Here is a 17,355-nt window from a genome sequence, read left to right on the forward strand (position 1 = left end):
GATTTCTATTTTGATGACAAAAATCACACAGGGAAGAACGAAAATTACAATTGACAAACTGGAGTAAAGTATGGGCTGGGAAACAGGGGCAAAGGGTGACCAGAGTCCCTGGAATGCTTCTTGGAATCTTAGGCTTCCTTCCAGAGTCCTCCAGGTGCCCCGGATGCCTCCTGGAAAAACCCTCACCAGGGGTTCCATTGAGTCCAGTTTGAGAACCAGCACTCTAGGCCAAGGGTTTCATTGTACAAGAAGGTGGAGATGTGCAGAGATGGTTCGTACAGTGGCCTCAACCTCAGTGGGCACATCCTCCTCCTCCAGCAGGCTGTAGGAGGCATGGCTCTCTCAGGGACCCTGTAGTGGGTAAGCCAATAGCTTACCCATGTGGTTGTACAGCTCAAGGGCTGGCAGGGCCAGCACCACCTCAAACTTGTAGCTGGTACCCTTGGTATCCAGACTATGCATGATGGCAAACCTGTCCTTTCAGCTCATTCCTCCTCCTCCCCCCGGTCAGCACTGTTGTGGATATATACAATGTTGAAGTAGCAAGAGAGCCCTGGAACATTTCTTCACTCGCTGCAGGGAGACCTGGGGCTGGCACAGCAAACAGCTGTAGACAAGGATGGTGTGGACCACACTTGGCAGGGGATCGTCTACAAGTGCTTAGTGACTGGCAGCTCAGTCTTCTTCTGGATGAGGCTGAAGAGACCTTCTAGATTGAAGATGGAACAAAAGGCTATCTCCAGGTCTAGAGGCAGCTGCCGTGCTTGTGGGGGCTGGAGGTCAGGCCAGACAGCCAGGCTGTGTCCTCGTTCAGCACCACCAGCCTGAATTCGTGGCTTTTGTTCTTGTATTTTATCCTCATCTCCTGGGAGACGTTGAGCACGTTGATCTTGGTGCTGTTGAACGACTCCAGCTTTAGCAGCAACATTTCCTTCAACAGGTCCAGGCAGATGATCACCTTCTGGACAGTTGGCCGTTGGCATCTGCACCTGGACCTCAGGGACAAGCAGGGACTCCTGCCAGGGATTGGAGCCAGCTCCTGGAGGGCTCGGAGTCCTCATCAGCACTGGCTGCCTCATCCTCTGCCTTACTGTGGCTGCCCAGCCTGGCCTGGGCCTCCAGTGCCTGGTCCTCAGCCCCCTCAGTGTTGGAGCACATGCACGAGGCACCTCCTCTCCTTCCCCTCTCCTCTTCCTCCTCCTCTTTGCAGCTGGAAGTGGTGCAGTGTGGCCATGACACCCCAAATATTTAACTTCTGTATTCACAGTGCCTGGCACGGTGCCCAGCATGTTGTCAGCACCGAATCAATGATGGTTAGTTGGTTGATTGAGTGAATGAGTGAATGAATGAATATTTCACCTCAGGCTCTTTACTCCTCTCCCATTTAGTTGTAGATTTTCTAGATTTCTCTGAATCTAATCTTGACACTAGCCTCTGGATGGACTCTCTGGGTATTCCTACCCTGACCTTTCATGAGTCCAAACAGCAGTGGGAAAGCAAAGGTTCTGAAAAGCAACGATGACTCAGGGGCCCGGCTTTTTCTCCACAAAGGCCAAGAGCTACTAGCAGAAAATGCAGTTACCTTTACAAATCTGATCAGCAATTGGTTTTTCAATTCAGTAAATTATGAAACATTTTTTAAACCAAAGAAAATACTAATTAACACCAAAGAAGATTAAGCATGCACTCAAGTTTTCCACTAACTTTAATGAATTAGTTGGGTTGCCGGAACATTACTCACCACTGGAAGAATAAAGGACAGATATGTGCTCAGCAGTCTGCTGAGCATGCTAATGAGGGCTTCACCTCATTTGCAGGGAAAATGTTCTTCAGTGAGCATGCACAACGGAGATAATGAATCTATGCCCAATTTTACTTCCAGTTTTATTAATAGATTATTCTACAGACTAATGCAATTATGAATTAGCTATGCAACAGCACACAATGGAATTCATGAACAAATTTGGTTAAATGCTTTCCTTGATTACACTGTGTGTATAACATCTTTAAAGCAGGGATTGGATTCTTAATTCACACCATCAATTAATATTTGCACACATTGTATTAATCAGTTTCCTTGGCCAGGAGAAGTCCCAGTTGTTTATCGGTAGTGATATATTAGCATTAGCTGGTATCTCTCATTACTAATCTGAAATTCGTAAGGAAAGGGAGAGAAAAGTTTCTTTAATTTGTGTTTTTAAATATCAAAACACTCTCTTATGTTTATAATATAGTAAAGGTAAAAAGCAGGTTCAAAATCACATGAATTATATAATGCCATTTTTATTCATCATCTAGAGGAGTCTGGAAGAAAATACCCTGAAATTTTGGCCATGGTTATGTCCAGGCAATAGTCTTCCTGATGACTTATTTATTTTCTTTTTGCTTTCCTGTATTTATGAATATTTGTCTCCAGAGAACATATATCATTTGAATAATGATATATAGCACCTTACATCTATACATACACTAAAAAATACTGAAAACTTGAAAGCATTATATAGTTTCTAGGAGTCCTGATATTCAATAAATCCCAGTGTAAATGCACTATAAAAATCTGTCACATTTCAGAGTGGAATGCTGACTGTGATAAATGAAATTATGTTACAAACGTATGACACCCCATTGAAGGGGGAAGAGAAAAAGGAGCTGATCTATGTAACTTCTGAACATGGTGCTTTGGATACTGTAAGACTAAAGATGGAAGGAACTCTACATAAACACCTTACTCTGATTGGTAAATTTGTTTTTTACAGGGCTATAGGTTGAACAAATAAGTAAATACATGTCAGAGGAAGAAGTTACAAATACGCAAGAGGGAAAGGCTAGAATGTCCTCTATGGTGTTGGATTAGAGTAGGGGACATTGGTATGAAATTATGTTTAGTATATATATTTGTATATACATATATGTTTTATTTATTTTAATATATACACACCATTTTGATCTAAACACATGTAGACAGCTAGATACAGAAATAAATGTAGGTATGTGTGCATACATGGGCTAGTATACACACGTGTATTTTCTTGCTCAGTCGGCTGACAGGGCCTAGAAGTAATGATATCCAGCAGCGATGAACACAACAAATGTCCAGATCTTGGTTTCTAAATGCTGTTCTCCAATAAAAATAACCAGGGCTGCTTGGAGAAAGGGCTGGGACAGGCAAAATGAGCTTGAAGTATCTTTTCCAGAAATTAAGATGTTCTCCCCTAGAAAAGGTATTGAGCATGTCAAAAAGACATAGGAGCCAACCTATAATAGCTCCTGTTGTCCAAAGCTGAAATAATTTGAGCAAGAAAATAAATAATGATAATATTGGGTTATAACCCAAGGAATAAACTAAATATCCCTGAGTACATATTGATATAAACAAATGAGTGAATAAATAAATAAATGGAGGAGAAGGGACAGATATCTACACAGAAGAATTCCGATTAATAAATGCCAGAGACCTCCAGAAGGTGGAATTTAATTCTTCTTCCCTTGAGTGTGGGCTGGACTTAGTAGTGATTTGCTTCCAATGAATAGAGTGTGGAAAGGGGAAGACAGTACATTGCAGTGACAAAACCTGCACACAGCACCTTAACCAAGTGATCAAAGTTAAGATCACCATGATAGGTCAAGTTCATATCATCCCCTCCCTAATATAGTGAGATGAGAAGGGTGCTTCCCCTCTCTGGTTTTCTTCCCCAAAGCTCAGTTCCCCAGTCTCATCATGAGAGAGCTTGTCAGGCAAACCTAAATTAAGGAACGTTCTACAAAACACCTGACCAGTCCTCTTCAACACTGTTGAAGGTTATGAAAATCAGGGAAAGGCTGAGAAACTCTCTTGAATTGGAAGAGACTAGGGAGAAAGAGCAGCTAAATGCAGCAAGACATCCTGAATTAGATCTTGGAACAGAAAAAGACATTTAGTGTAAAAACTGGAAAAATTGGAATAAAGTTTGTAGCTGGGTTAATATTCTGTACCAACTCATTTCTTATTTTTGATAAATGTATCATGGCTACGTAAGATGTTAACACCGGAAGAAGGTGGGTGAAGGATACGCTGTCACTTTCTATATTCTTTTTGCAAGTTTTCTGTATATCTAGAACTATTTCAAAATTTAAAAAAAAATTTCAAATCTATTCTAGTCTTTTATAGAACTGGTATTCTAATTATTTCTGCTGTTCAAAGAAAGGGTGTGTTAATCGCTATCTTGTGGTTCACTAATTAGCAGCAATAAGTGAAGAATCAGTCTGCCTGGGTTTGAATCCCTCTTATTATATGTGACCTCAGACAAGTCATTTAAGTTCTCAGTGCCTCAGTTTCTTCATCTGTAAAATGGGAATAATAATGTATCATAGGGCTTATGTGAGTATTAAAAAAGATAATACACAAAGAACGCTTTGTATTTGATACACGTTAAATAAGAATAGCAGTAATCTTCTAAAGTGTTCCTGAAATAACCTGAAAAACTCAGTTTTTCCCCCAAATTCTTTTAGTTATGAGTCAGAAAGTGGGCCAAAAAGTCAGAAGGGAAGTGAATCTGTCTATGATTATTACGTCCCAGTGGGTATCAGAAGGAGAACTAATTTAAATAAAGCAAAAATTCATTTCAGCCTTTTTCTACTTAGTAATCTAAGATAATTTTTCTCTTGAATGTTAACAAAAAATTTCCTAAGTTGCTCTGTTCTTTCTATTTTTTTGTTCTATATTTTTTCTGGGTCAGAAGGGCCAAATACCAGAAAGTCACCTGTGAGAAGCCTTGCCAAGTTGGATATAAGAAATACTCAGGACTTATTATGAGTAAATAATTATGTTTTTCCAATATTCCTAGTATTGTGAAACTCTGGAGTGTTCCTGCAAGGCTAATGACATCACCCTTAGATGCTTTATCTTTGGGCCCCATTAGTCACAATCATTACTAAGCAGAGCTGAGATTCCTCTTTTAAAAAACGGATTTGCTGATATGTGATTGAAAGAAACACTTCTGGAGAAATCCTGACTTTTGTATCTCATTGGCAACAAAAGGAGAGAGGTTTCAGCGAACCTTAACTGAGGACAATGGTTCTCTGACTTTAGCCTGCGTCAGAGTTGTCTTGTGAAAGCACAGATTGCCAGGCCTACCCTCAGACTTGAAAATTCAGTCGGTCTGGGGTGAGACCTGAGAATGGCATTTCTAATAAGCTCCCAGATGCTGCTGCTGCTGCTGCCAGTCTGACCACACTTTGGGAACCACCGGTTTAAAAGAACTGATGTGTTTTAGGACTTATTTTACCTAATGTGGGAATATGGCTAAAACCAAGAGGTGAAAAAGTGATGAATTCAGCTCCCTGGTGAGCCCCAAGCATGGAATCAACTGTCGCTGTTTTCTCCAGTGCTCTCAACAGAGACACGACTTTTTATTTTACCTCGAGGCTTCCTGTGCAAAAGATGTTGTTTGGCTGCTTATCCACTGGAGTAGAACTGGCTTTCTCAAATGTTTTCTTTGCGAACAGGCATGCCATGAGGTATGTCTCTAGTTCAGCGGTTCTCAAATTTTATTGTGGGTAAGAATCACTTGGCAAGCTTATTTAAAAGCACATTTCTAGGCCCCACCCAAGAGACTTTGATTTATTAGATGATAATAATAGCAAACATTTCTTATACATTCACTATATGCCAGCGCTATTATAAGCACTTACTTGCATGAACTCATTTAATCCTCACAACAACCATATGAGGTAGTGACTATAGTCATTCTCATTATACAGATGAGGAAACTGAAGCTCAGAATGGTTAGTAACTAGTTAGCTAGTTATTAACTAGTTAGTGGTGGGACCTGGATGTACATCCAGGCAGTTGGCTCCAAAGCCTTTTACCCACCATAACTCTACCGTCTCTTGTCTAGGGTGAGGCTCCTTAGCCAGAGTTCCCCCAAATGTGAGTTCCCTGAAATAAAGACGTAGATGAAGGCAGTTTATTGGAGTGATGGTCCCAGAAGCACAAACAAGGGATCAAGAAAGCAAGGCAGGGAAGGTGTACATTAACGAACAGGTTGTTACCATGGGCAACCAGGGCTCGGTCCTGCTGGGGACCCTCTAAGGAACCATGAAGAACAAGCCCTAGAATTGCTCTACCTAAAACAGGAGAAACCGGGGTATTTGTTCCGACTCCTTTCCGTTATTGGTTGAGAGTTGTCTTGCTAGGCATGAATTCCTTGGCACTTACAAACTCTTCAAAGCCGGAGAAGGCAGCATAGTGGAGATTAGAGACTAATGCAGGGGACCATCCATCAGAGCTGCAGGCAAACTCTGACATGAGTCATAGGGATTTCAAAGAGAGCATCAGTAGGAATCTGCATTTTAATAGGAACCTACATTTTAATACGCCATTTGCGTGTAGTCCAGGGAATACACTTTAAGAAACATTTTTCAAATTTGAGCATGACCTAGGGCTGTCCCGATGTGGTGGCTCAGGCCAGGACAATAGGGTTCTAAATGATATGAAACTGGACGATTTCCATCCCCAGCCCCTAAATCTATAAGAAGTGAGCCAAATCAGACCAACAATTCATTAAGAGCCGCGCTTGAGTCTTGTCTTCTGTCCTAGAGTGACACATTGCACAACCAACCAAGGACAGCTGGATCTAAAAGATCACAAGAAGGTTAAAGTTCTCTGGAGAGGGGAGAAGTTTCTGTGTCATATTTCCCTCACTATCCAAGTTTTGCACTTCAGATCTATTTAAAATTCATCACTGACTCTCTCACCCCGCCATTGATAAAATCAAATAGAACTCAGAACCCAAATCATGGGGAGGATAGAAGATGAAACTTAAGAGATGTCTAAAAGTAATAGATTTAACTCGGCTGCCATGGCACTTACTAAGTCTTGGTGAAACAGCACAACACTAAAAGGGTAGTGAGAAAGAGCTAGAACTATCAGAGCTGAAAGGAAGACCTAGGAAAGCTTCCACATCAGGGGCTGCAAACTCGGATGCCACTGTGGAACTGAAAAAAAATGGAGTCTCTCATGTTAGGGCACTAAAATGGAGCTGGGAGGACATGAAGAGGAGAGGAACTAATTCTTCCTTCAGGATGAACTCGTGAACTCATTAGATGCCTGAAATGCATCTGCAAGTCTTCTCAAGGAAGATAAGATTATAGAGACAGACACCTCATTCCCCTCAGAGTCATCTTCTACATTCCTAAGTTTTTTGGGTTTTTTTTTTGAGGAAGATTAGCCCTGAGCTAACATCTGCTGCCAATCCTCCTCTTTTTTCTGAGGAAGACTGGCCCTGAGCTAACATCTGTGCCCACCTTCATCTACTTTATATGTGAGACGCTTGCCACAGCATGGCTTGACAAGTGGTGCCATGTCTGCACCCAGGATCCGAACCAGCAAAAACCAGGCAGCCAAAGGGGAATGTGTGAACTTAACCGCTGCTCCACTGGGCTGGCCCCTACATTCCTAAGTTTTAATGTTGTGTTTCAACCGACCCTCAGCCTAACAACTACCTTGCGCCTAGAATTTGTTAAAAGACATTCTTTTCCCTTTCTTTTCTTTACCTTTGTAAGCTATGACTATAAAACCTTCCGTTTCCCTTCAACGGCTGGAACACAATTCAAATGCTACTTGAATCTCTGTTCCCCAGGCTGGTAAGTCCTAGGAAACTCCAAATAGACTTCTTTTTGTTTAAGTCTGTCAGAATCTACCTCCTAATTGGTTGACACCATCATGGGCCAGGCACGTATCAAGACTGGTTATATAAATATACGCAAAGCAATTGTGAAAATATAATAGAGAGTGGTGAGGCCTGTGACAAACTGGAGACTGCACACTCTGTATAATTTTCAACAATGCTAGGCTGGCCAAAAACAACAAAATACTTCAGGGCTCATATTAGTCTGCAGATTACCAAGATGTGAATATTCAATCTAATCTGTTCCCCTTTAGTTGAGAGGAGAGAGTTTCCTGGGGTCACTCAGGGACTTGTATTCGGCTGGTACGTGCCATTAAAGCCATATTTGTTCTGTATGATCAGGGCCTGGCTATTCCTACATATTCTTAAATATTTGACTATCGCCTCTGAGTTCATGCAGCTAGCAGAGCAAAGAACTGAAAATACATCCACACTTTCTTCTGCCCTCTGCCCTTAAAAACTTAACATTTTGCACTCATAATATGGAAAATTTTTAAAAACAATAAGCAGTGTATAGATAAATGAATTTATCTGTGTAAAATAAGATAATTTTCCAAATGAAAAGGACCTTAGCTTGTGTTGAAAATTCATTGTCGGGGCCGGCCCTGTGGCTGAGTGGTTAAATTCATGCACTCCGCTTCGGTGGCCCAGGGTTTCGCAGGTTCAGATCCTGGGCGTGGACCCAGCACCGCTCATCAAGCCATGCTGGGGCGGCATCCCACATAGCAGAGCCAGAAGGACCTACAACTAGAATATACAACTATGCACTGGGGGGCTTTGGGGAGAAGAAGAAGAAGAAAAAAATAGAGGATTGGCAACAGATGTTAGCTCAGGTGCCAATCTTTAATTTAAAAAAAAGAAAGAAAAGAAAAAAACTCATTGGGAAAGCAAATCCATCAGCAGGATACCATTAATGATCTAAACATTTGTCATTCTTTCTTTTGCTGACAATTACATTCTTAATAGAATACATGTACATGTGTTCTCATCAAGAATATCTCAAAACATATTGAAAAAATCTATCTTAACTTTTTTTACATGTATGTTTATAAATACAAAGTCTTGCTGTGTTATTCTCAGGAACTTCAATAAAAACCCCCAAGGTATGGCAACAGTCATCAGCTAAACGAAACAATAGGTTGTACCACTTGGGTGTGAGCTCAAGGAGATAAGGGTATTTTCTATTTTGTTCACCCCGATATCCCCACGTACCTGGAAACACACCTGTCACAAAGACACTCAACATGTTGCCGTGGCTTTCATTCGCTAATTGGTGGTGGATAGCAGCTGCCTGGAAGATTTAAATTCTGAAATATTTCAAAACCAACTTCTGGTATGCAGAGGTCTTGTACCTCCAATTGCTCAGGAATGAGAGAAGTAGGAAAGGGAATGATAAAGCGAGGGACCACCTGGAACGGTTTTAGTATATAGCAGAGGTTGATGGCAGAGTTTGAAGGGATAGGGGTTGGGAACAGAATTGAGGGAGAAGCAGAAGGGGTGGGCATTCTGAACGTGTGTGGTGATTCAGAGCAGAGAGTTGAGAGAGTGGGGAGCAGAAGCAGGATTCCTCTTGTGAGGAGGCAGCACAAGGCAGAGGGGAAGGAAAAATAAGACTGGAGGGTTGAGGGAGAGGAGTAATTGGCAGTCTTGAAAGCCATTTTGCCTGGAGTTACTGGTATCTCTCTAAGCTTTGCTAGCCTGTACTGCTCTATATACAGCGAATGCAAAGCATTTGTTAGATAATGCGTAGTTAAGCTAAAAAATGCCCTATAGGGAGAACTATAAGGCAGATTATTGCACTATACTCAGGAAATGTAGATTGGAACAGCCAGAGAGAAAGACAACTGAACTGAAGGTTGGCCTTATGGACCAAGAGGCCGCCACCCTAGGCTTGAAGGGAGCCCACCTGAAGCAGCATGTAAGTGATAGATTTGCTATTGTTGGTGCTATGGAGTCAATTCCGACCCTAGAAGGGTGTTTTGCACCATCCCCTTACTTTTCAGCGCTATTCATGGCCAATTATATCAGAAGTGAGTGGCCAAGTCCTTCTTCTTAGTGTGTCTTAGTCTGGAAACCTGCCCACTGCGGGTGAACCTGTGGTGGCGTAGCTTTCAGTATCACAGCAACATGCAGCTGCCACGGTATGACAACTGACAGATGGGTGGTGTGTTCCCTGACCGGGCAACCAACAGCAGTGAGAGTGCCAAATCTTAACCACTAGACCACCAGGGCTGTCTGAGTGATGGATAGCTCTTCTAATCTCCCTACAAAGGTGGCCTGGGGAGTATCTGTTCCCAGGAACACAGGATCCTAAATGCCTGTGTATATTATCGTTCTTTTTTTTTAAGTAAATATGCCCGTAGAAGTTATTTTTTTTTTTAACTATACCATAAAAATGTTCTGTGAAGCCTTGTAACAGTGTAATTTGGCAAAGGAAAGCAGGATCTAATGGAAAGCTGAAGAAACTTTTGATCCCTTTAGAGCCACTGGGAGATTTCCCGAGCAAAGTCAGAGAATGTTAATGTCTAATCACGGCTTAATTTATGATCTGAGTGTACAAATCTCTTTCAAGACCATACGGCTGACTAATGAATTTATTAGGGAAATTAATGCTTATTATCTGCCATTTCAAGTTGTGCTGGTGTGTGCTAACTTGATCGTCATACCTTGCAAAATGCTGAAACCTCCGGAGGTTCATCTGATCAGCGGGCGTGTTTCCCAAGCCAAGTGCTCCCACAGTTTGAAGTGGTGGGTTGAGAGGAGTCAGCCTCCACTCTTGCCTTGGCTTCTGTGCCTCGAAGCCCATCTCCGGAGCTACTATAACCCAGGAGGCTGGCACACTCCCCCTACCTCCTCAGCCTTGCTCAGGACTTGCCCTGAGTAGGTGCCGGCAGTGTACCTGCTGCAGGGAATTGCCCACATCCTCGGGCAGCCAAGTGGCCATCTCCTTATGGAAGGTAAACAGATTTCTTTCCCATAGCCACTGACCTTCAGGCCCCTCCTGACCCTTCCTCATACACATGAGCAAATGAACCATGCCGTATATCCAGACAGAAATAAACCTCATAAAGGCAGAAATTGGTAAGGCAGGGCTAACCACCTGATTCATCCACACCAAGCCCCAGAGTCTTATCAGCAATGGACCAGTAGAGTCCTCCTTGTCCAGGTATCTCTTTCCCTTTAATTTAAAGTCATATAGAAACAACCAGGGGTTCTGTAAAGAAAGATTGAATATATGTGATGGGGTGATAACCATATGCATTTAGTCTTTAATTTTACCCAGAACCATGTAACTCTCTGGCTCAGCTGATGAGCTCAAGTGGAGTCAAACCCCTTATTATCAAGAAGCACAGCATCTCTCACAAGGGCCAACTCACCACTTCTCGAGTTGCCTAAGAACATCAGGGGCTTTCTCAAACCAAAGGGAAGGAGAGAGAACCGAAAAGTACCACACTGATCTCGTACCACTGTCGCCTTGACTACGGGTATAGCTGTTGAATCTGGTCCCGCACAGGCTGGGGGCACTTATTCACTATTACAGTGAGATCCTCACTGGTGGAATGACGCCCAGGCCGGCAGTACCCTAACTCAAGATTGATCCAAGGTTACAATTCTTTTACCTAACCTTCATGTGCTGCACATAGTTTCCAATGTGTGCCGCTTCCCCAGCGTATTTGGGCTCAGCTGTAAGCTATGCCAGTACCAACCCTCCCCCACACCCTCTCGTGCTGCTCTCTTCGGTGAACATAGGTTACCAGCCCCGATGCTCCCTCCATCACAGAAAGTTCCTCTTTCAGGCTTTATCCTGATGGCAGCTGTCAATGGACCAATCGCAGTTGAAGAAAGATTCTAAAACTGTTGAACCTCTAAAGAGTAAGAGTTGGGGCTTCTCAATCCCTGTTGTTCCAGCAGGATCCTTCATCTGCACAAAATTTTCCCACCTCTCTCTTGGAGAACAGCTCTGTAAGGGACAAGGGTCCAGAGCAATGGGCACCTCCTATCCTCATTTCACCTGAGAAGGCCTGAAGAGAGGCTTTTCTCTGAACATAGAAAATATTGGCCATTTCCACTGCCCTGCCTCTACTCCATCCTAAAATTACGGAAAAGAAGGATACAGTTTCTGCTCCACAGGGTACCCCATCATGAACAATCTATAGCAATTTCTGATTCCCTCTGCTAAAGAATTGTTATTGGAGGTTACAGAGTAGACAAGATGTCTTAACCAAGGGAATCATCTCTGTTCTGCTATGGTCTGGATTTTTCTTCTTCAAGTTTCTACTAATTGTCCTGTCTATCTACTCTGCAATATCTCAGCTCTCAAGTCTGCTTATGCACTTACTTAAAGTTCAAATTTTGTTCTTATCTTTGTCTCTTGCTTTCTTCACAGGTGGGAACCTGAAGAGGTGCTCTAGAAATGTGAGCTGCCATTATACCCATCATTCCAGGTGGATTTGTCTTGTGTTTGCAAAATGCTGCAGCTCTGCTCTCTACCCTGGGCAGGGGTCAGTGTTATGGACTGAAGGTTTGTGTTCTCCCAAATTCATGTGTTGAAACTCTAGCCCCCACTATGATGTTATTAGGATGTGGGGCCTTTGGGAGGTAACTAGGATGAGATGAAGTCTTGGGAGTGGAGCCCTCATGAGTTGGATTAGTGTCCTTACAGGAGTCCTGAGGAGCTTGCTTCTCTCTGCGCTCTGCCACGTGAAGATACAAGAAGTTGGCAGTCTGCAACCCGGCAGAGGCCTTTCACCAGAACCAGATCATGCTGGCACCTGACCTCAGACTTCCAGCCTCCAGAACTGTGAGAAATAAATTTCTGTTGTTTATAAATCACCCAGTCCGTCGTACTTTGTTATAATAGCCTAAGCTGACTATAACAGTCAACAATCTCTTTTAGTGTGCCCTGTTATGGGTCTGTGGGAGAGTGGGAGAGATCTTTATTCTGCTGCTTTTGACATGAAGAGTTACTTCCTGATTGAGGTCTGAGCTGAGAGCAAGTTTTCCCCTATTAAGGCAGAAACAGGAGTACCATGACACTTCCCGTACTGAACAGCAGCTCTGGCTCCTCCAGTTCAAGGTGCATTTCTGTTCAAACATCTCGTGCATCACATCATGTGCTTTTGCAAACTTATTTTAGTTTTCGTCACTAGCAATTTAGGCACTCCTTTCCAAATCTGGGAGTTGGAGAAGGATCATTCGTTCAATTGTCCCCAGGGCTCAGGCTGAAACCAGGGTCTTAAGTTATCTTTCAACATATACATACAATTCGAATACTGAATATCCAGGAATATTCCTCAAGTCCAAAAAGAAATCTGTTCACTCCCAAATTCCTCGAAGTATAATTCTCAGTTTATCTTTTTCTGTCTCACTCTAAATAAAGGCAAGGCCCCAGATAAATTTCTCTATTTCAAGAAAAATAATATAGCACTTTCAAAGATGAATAAATGAAAAGTGGCACTAAATAGGAAAAACTCTCTTCTCCTGTGTATTTCTCTTTTACTCTCACACTACTGCCACACTCATGACCCTTCTTACACGAGAGATGTAGGTTTTCCCCCCACACTAAGCAATTCCTTATGATACCAGATACCAGATGGGTGTCCTACAAACCAGTTCAATTCTGACATTAACCAGAGTTACCACAGATCCCACAGGTTAGGGGCTCGGTCCTATGAGGCTGCCCCCAACTTGAGATGCTAATCGCAAGTACTAGGTCCCCAGGTTTCTTACGACTTCTGTCCCACTTGGCTATAAATTGGAGGTTCCCATGACCCTCCCCTTGGATTTGATCACTTGCTGGAACAGCTCACAGAACTCAGGGAAACACATATTTACATTTACCAGTTTATTATATAATAAAAGATATGGTAAAGGATAGAGATGAACAGCCAGGTGAAGAGATACTTAATGTGAAGTCTGGAAGGGTCCCAAGAACAGGAGCTTCTGTCCCCATGGAGATGGAGTGTCCTACTCTGCTGGCATGTAGGTGTGTTCCCCAGCCCAGAAGGTTGCCAAATTCCACACTTCTGGGATTTTTATGGAGGATTCATCTTGTAGGTACGATCATTCATTAACTCCATTTCCAGCTCCTCTCTCCTCTCTGGAGAATGGGCAGTGCAGCTGAAAATTCCAATCATGACTTGGTCTTTCTGGTGACCAGCTCCCATCCAGGAGCCCACCAACAGTCACTTCATTAGAACAAAAGACGCTGCTATCACCCAGGAAATTACAAGGGATTTAGGAGTTCTGTGTCAGGAAGTGGGGTCAAAGTGCAAATATTAGAACAAAAGATGCTCCTTGCACTCTTATCACTGAGGAAATTAAAGGGGTTTTAGGAGTTCTGTTCCAGGAACTGGGGGCAGAGAACAATAGATATATATTTTCTATTATCTCACAGACACTCAGTCTCAAAGTCAGGGAAGTGGTTGGGAATGATGAGGACTGTGGCACCCTGGGGTAGTCACTAGCCAGTTCCAGCTGATCTTCATCACACAGAGAATGCGAAATTTCCCTATTTTCAAATTTTGGCTCAGATTTTATAAAACACTGTGTAGTCCAAACTAAACAAGTCCGCAGGCCAGATCTAGCTTTCTGGATACCAGTTTGGAACCCGTGATGGGAAATGATGCTATCTTGGAAGCACAGAGGTAGCCCGGGGCTGTAAAGTAAGCAGAAGGTCACTGAACTCACTTCGCAGTTGTTTACCTGAGAGTCTAGTCAGAACCTCTCAGCATCTTGAGCACTGAAATCCACGGGAGTTATTTCTTTTTCTTGAGGAGTAAATCACACACATAATGAAAAACAATGTGTGCGGGTTTCATCATCCTCTAGCTTTAGCAGACAGAAAAGAACTGTATTCTCTCTGTTTTTTTGTTTTTTAAAGATTGGCATCTGAGCTAATATCTGTTGACAATCTTCTTTTCTTCCTTTTCTTTTCTTCTTCTTCTCCCCAAAGCCCCCCAGTGCATAGTTGTATATTCTAGTTGTAGGTCCTTCTAGTTGTGGCACGTGGGATGCTGCCTCAGCACGGCCTGATGATCGGTGCCATGTCGGCGCCCGGGATCCGAACCAGCAAAACCCTGGGCTGCCGAAGCAGAGCACATGACCTTAACCACTCAGCCACGGGGCCGCCTCAACAATGAGGTTAGAACTGAGGGTAGAGTGGGGAGGATATTGTGTGGAAAGCATGGGCTAGGGCCTTGCTTACTCAAAGTGTGGTCCCTGGACCAACAGGATCTACACCGGAATATATACTCTACATATATATTGGAGATTTATCAGTATAATTGAAATTTGGGATGCTCTGGGTTAGGGTGTTAGCTGAGAGACTGAAGAGGGAAGGATTGATTTGAAAAGTATATGAAGGTAAAAATTAGCAAGGCTTATCTTAGTATCTTGATATTTTTAGACATAGAGATGACTCAAATATGACTCCAAAAAAGGGACAGATTTAAAAAACAAGTAATTTTCCAACACTTTTTCACCTACAGATAGTTGATAGTCTAATTAAAAATCATACCCATTAATTAAAGCAATAGATCCACTGTCAGACCACGTTTTGTTTTGTTTGCCAAGTTTGATGTACCCATTAGCATTATTTTTACGTTTTTGAGTACAATCAAATTGCCTTTTTCTGCCCAATAAGTCAAACTCTGGTTGTACTTACTCATATCCATTTCCTTCTTCATTATTTCATCAGGAATTTCTTTCTATGCATGTGCTATGTAACCGAGGACATTGCTAATTATTAGGGCCATTGCAAACAAGGTGCCAGTTTTCTCAATGCGTGACCTTTCAGCTGTAATTAAATAGCATGAGGGTTATGCATGTGCTCTAAATATAAGCCTGCCTGAGCGTTACTTAGGTTAGGGTACCAGTAACATGGGCTATGAAAGGAATAGAACAGCCTCCATGGATGCCTTATTTACAGTCCAGCAATACCAAATTGAGTGACTCTGGATTCCTTTGCTGGATGAAAGAATCAAGAAAGGAAGAGAAAGTCATTGCATCTATAAGTGGAAACAGCACCTTTGCGGTGTTCATATGCCAGGAGTATATTCAAAGGCTGACAGTTTCTTTGACTCATCCAGATGTTTTGACTACATGATACCAGCCTCGTGAATTTTTCCAAACATCCATATAACTGAATATACCTCTTTCCATTTTCATCCCGTCATTTTCTTTTCCCTTATAGAAGCTATAGTACCTCTTGCTCTCTCTCCCCCAGATGCAGGGGAAAAAGCACCAGTGAAGACATACTCCACCCTTCTCAAGCTCTCCTCATCACCTAGCTACTTCCAAATTAGAATTTCCACTTTAGACCAAGGAAAACTGTTTCACGAGACTGTTTTCTATAAACTCCTCATTGCAACTTAAGTTCTTAATCAGCACTAGGGCTGCATTATGAGTCATCAAATGCTGTGTCCAGAAGATACCACTTCAGCTAAGTTCTTGACTTCCAGATAAGTCCGTCTGAAATCCTTTATGGGGCTATTGCTAGAAAATTTATTCTAACCAGAAGTAGCTTTTCACGTAATAGTAGGACTGTTTGCTTACATTTGTGGTTTCCTCAATGTAATCACTGAATTGCTCTTAAAAAACGATCTTATTTTAAACCAGCTTCTTCATAATAACAGCCAGCATTTGCAGCTGAGAGGTCTTAGCCTTCAGAATAATTACTACCTCTTTGTTAAATCTCTGCATTCCTTTTAACTCAGTTTCATCACTTGATATCTATAAATCTCCAGCTAGGACTGACTGGAGTGGTTTCAGGTTAATATGTTGTTCAAAGTAAAATAATTGAGACAGAGGCCCAGAATGAGAGAGACTTACAAGGACTAGAATTTAAAGCCATTCACTCTTTTTCTGGAACATGATTTAAGGGATAAAATTTTGCTCTGTATTTGAGTCTGTATATATGCCCCAACATCCAACTGTTTGGCGTCATTTGCTAATTGTTTCAGATGTGTTAATCTTTTCTGTTCTACTCCCAAAGAGATTGTTTTTGTTTTCCCCTTTTTATGATGGAAATTCTTAAGTATATACTAAAGATAGAGACACTAGCTTAACGAATTAAATGTACCTATAATCCAGCTTCAACAATATAAATATATATCCGATCTTGTTTCATCTATAACCACACTTAGTCCCCCAACCCTGACTATTTTGAGGCAAATTCCAGACACCATATTGCTTCATCTGTTAATGTCGGAAAAAAAACAAAACCCCACGTACAACACGATTTCAAAACCTGAAAAAATTAACAATAATTTCTTAAATAATCAAATACCCGCTGTTCATATTTTTGTTTTACATATTGTCTTTACATTTTATTTATTTCATTCTGGATCAAAATAATATCTGTACATCGTGATTGCTGGATTTGTTTCATTTCTTTTAACTTACAGATTCCTCTATCTCTCTTTTAGTTTTTCTCCTTCGAACATCTTATCGAAGTAATTTGAGTTGTTTGATTTGAAGTTTCCCACAGTCTGAATTTTGCTGACTGTATCCCATGGTGTCATTTAACACATTTCTCTATGCCTTGTAGTTCCTGTAAATGTGTAGTCAGTTCAGGAGGCTTGATCAGAGTTAGCCTCAATTATTATTTTTTTTGGCAAAACTACACCATTGTTGGTGCCGTATACTTCTCCTGTGAGGTACGTAATGTCTGGTTGTCTCCCTTTTT

General features: G+C 41.9%; 1 pseudogene; it reads right to left on the reverse strand.

Moving 5' to 3' along the window:
* Positions 1-237: 237 nt before the first annotated feature.
* LOC100058958 (BRISC and BRCA1-A complex member 1 pseudogene) lies at positions 238-1,158 on the reverse strand (annotated as a pseudogene).
* Between the last annotated feature and the right edge of the window lie 16,197 nt (positions 1,159-17,355).

Source organism: Equus caballus, chromosome 16, assembly GCF_041296265.1.
Source record: "Equus caballus isolate H_3958 breed thoroughbred chromosome 16, TB-T2T, whole genome shotgun sequence".
NCBI classification, from domain to species: domain Eukaryota; kingdom Metazoa; phylum Chordata; class Mammalia; order Perissodactyla; family Equidae; genus Equus; species Equus caballus.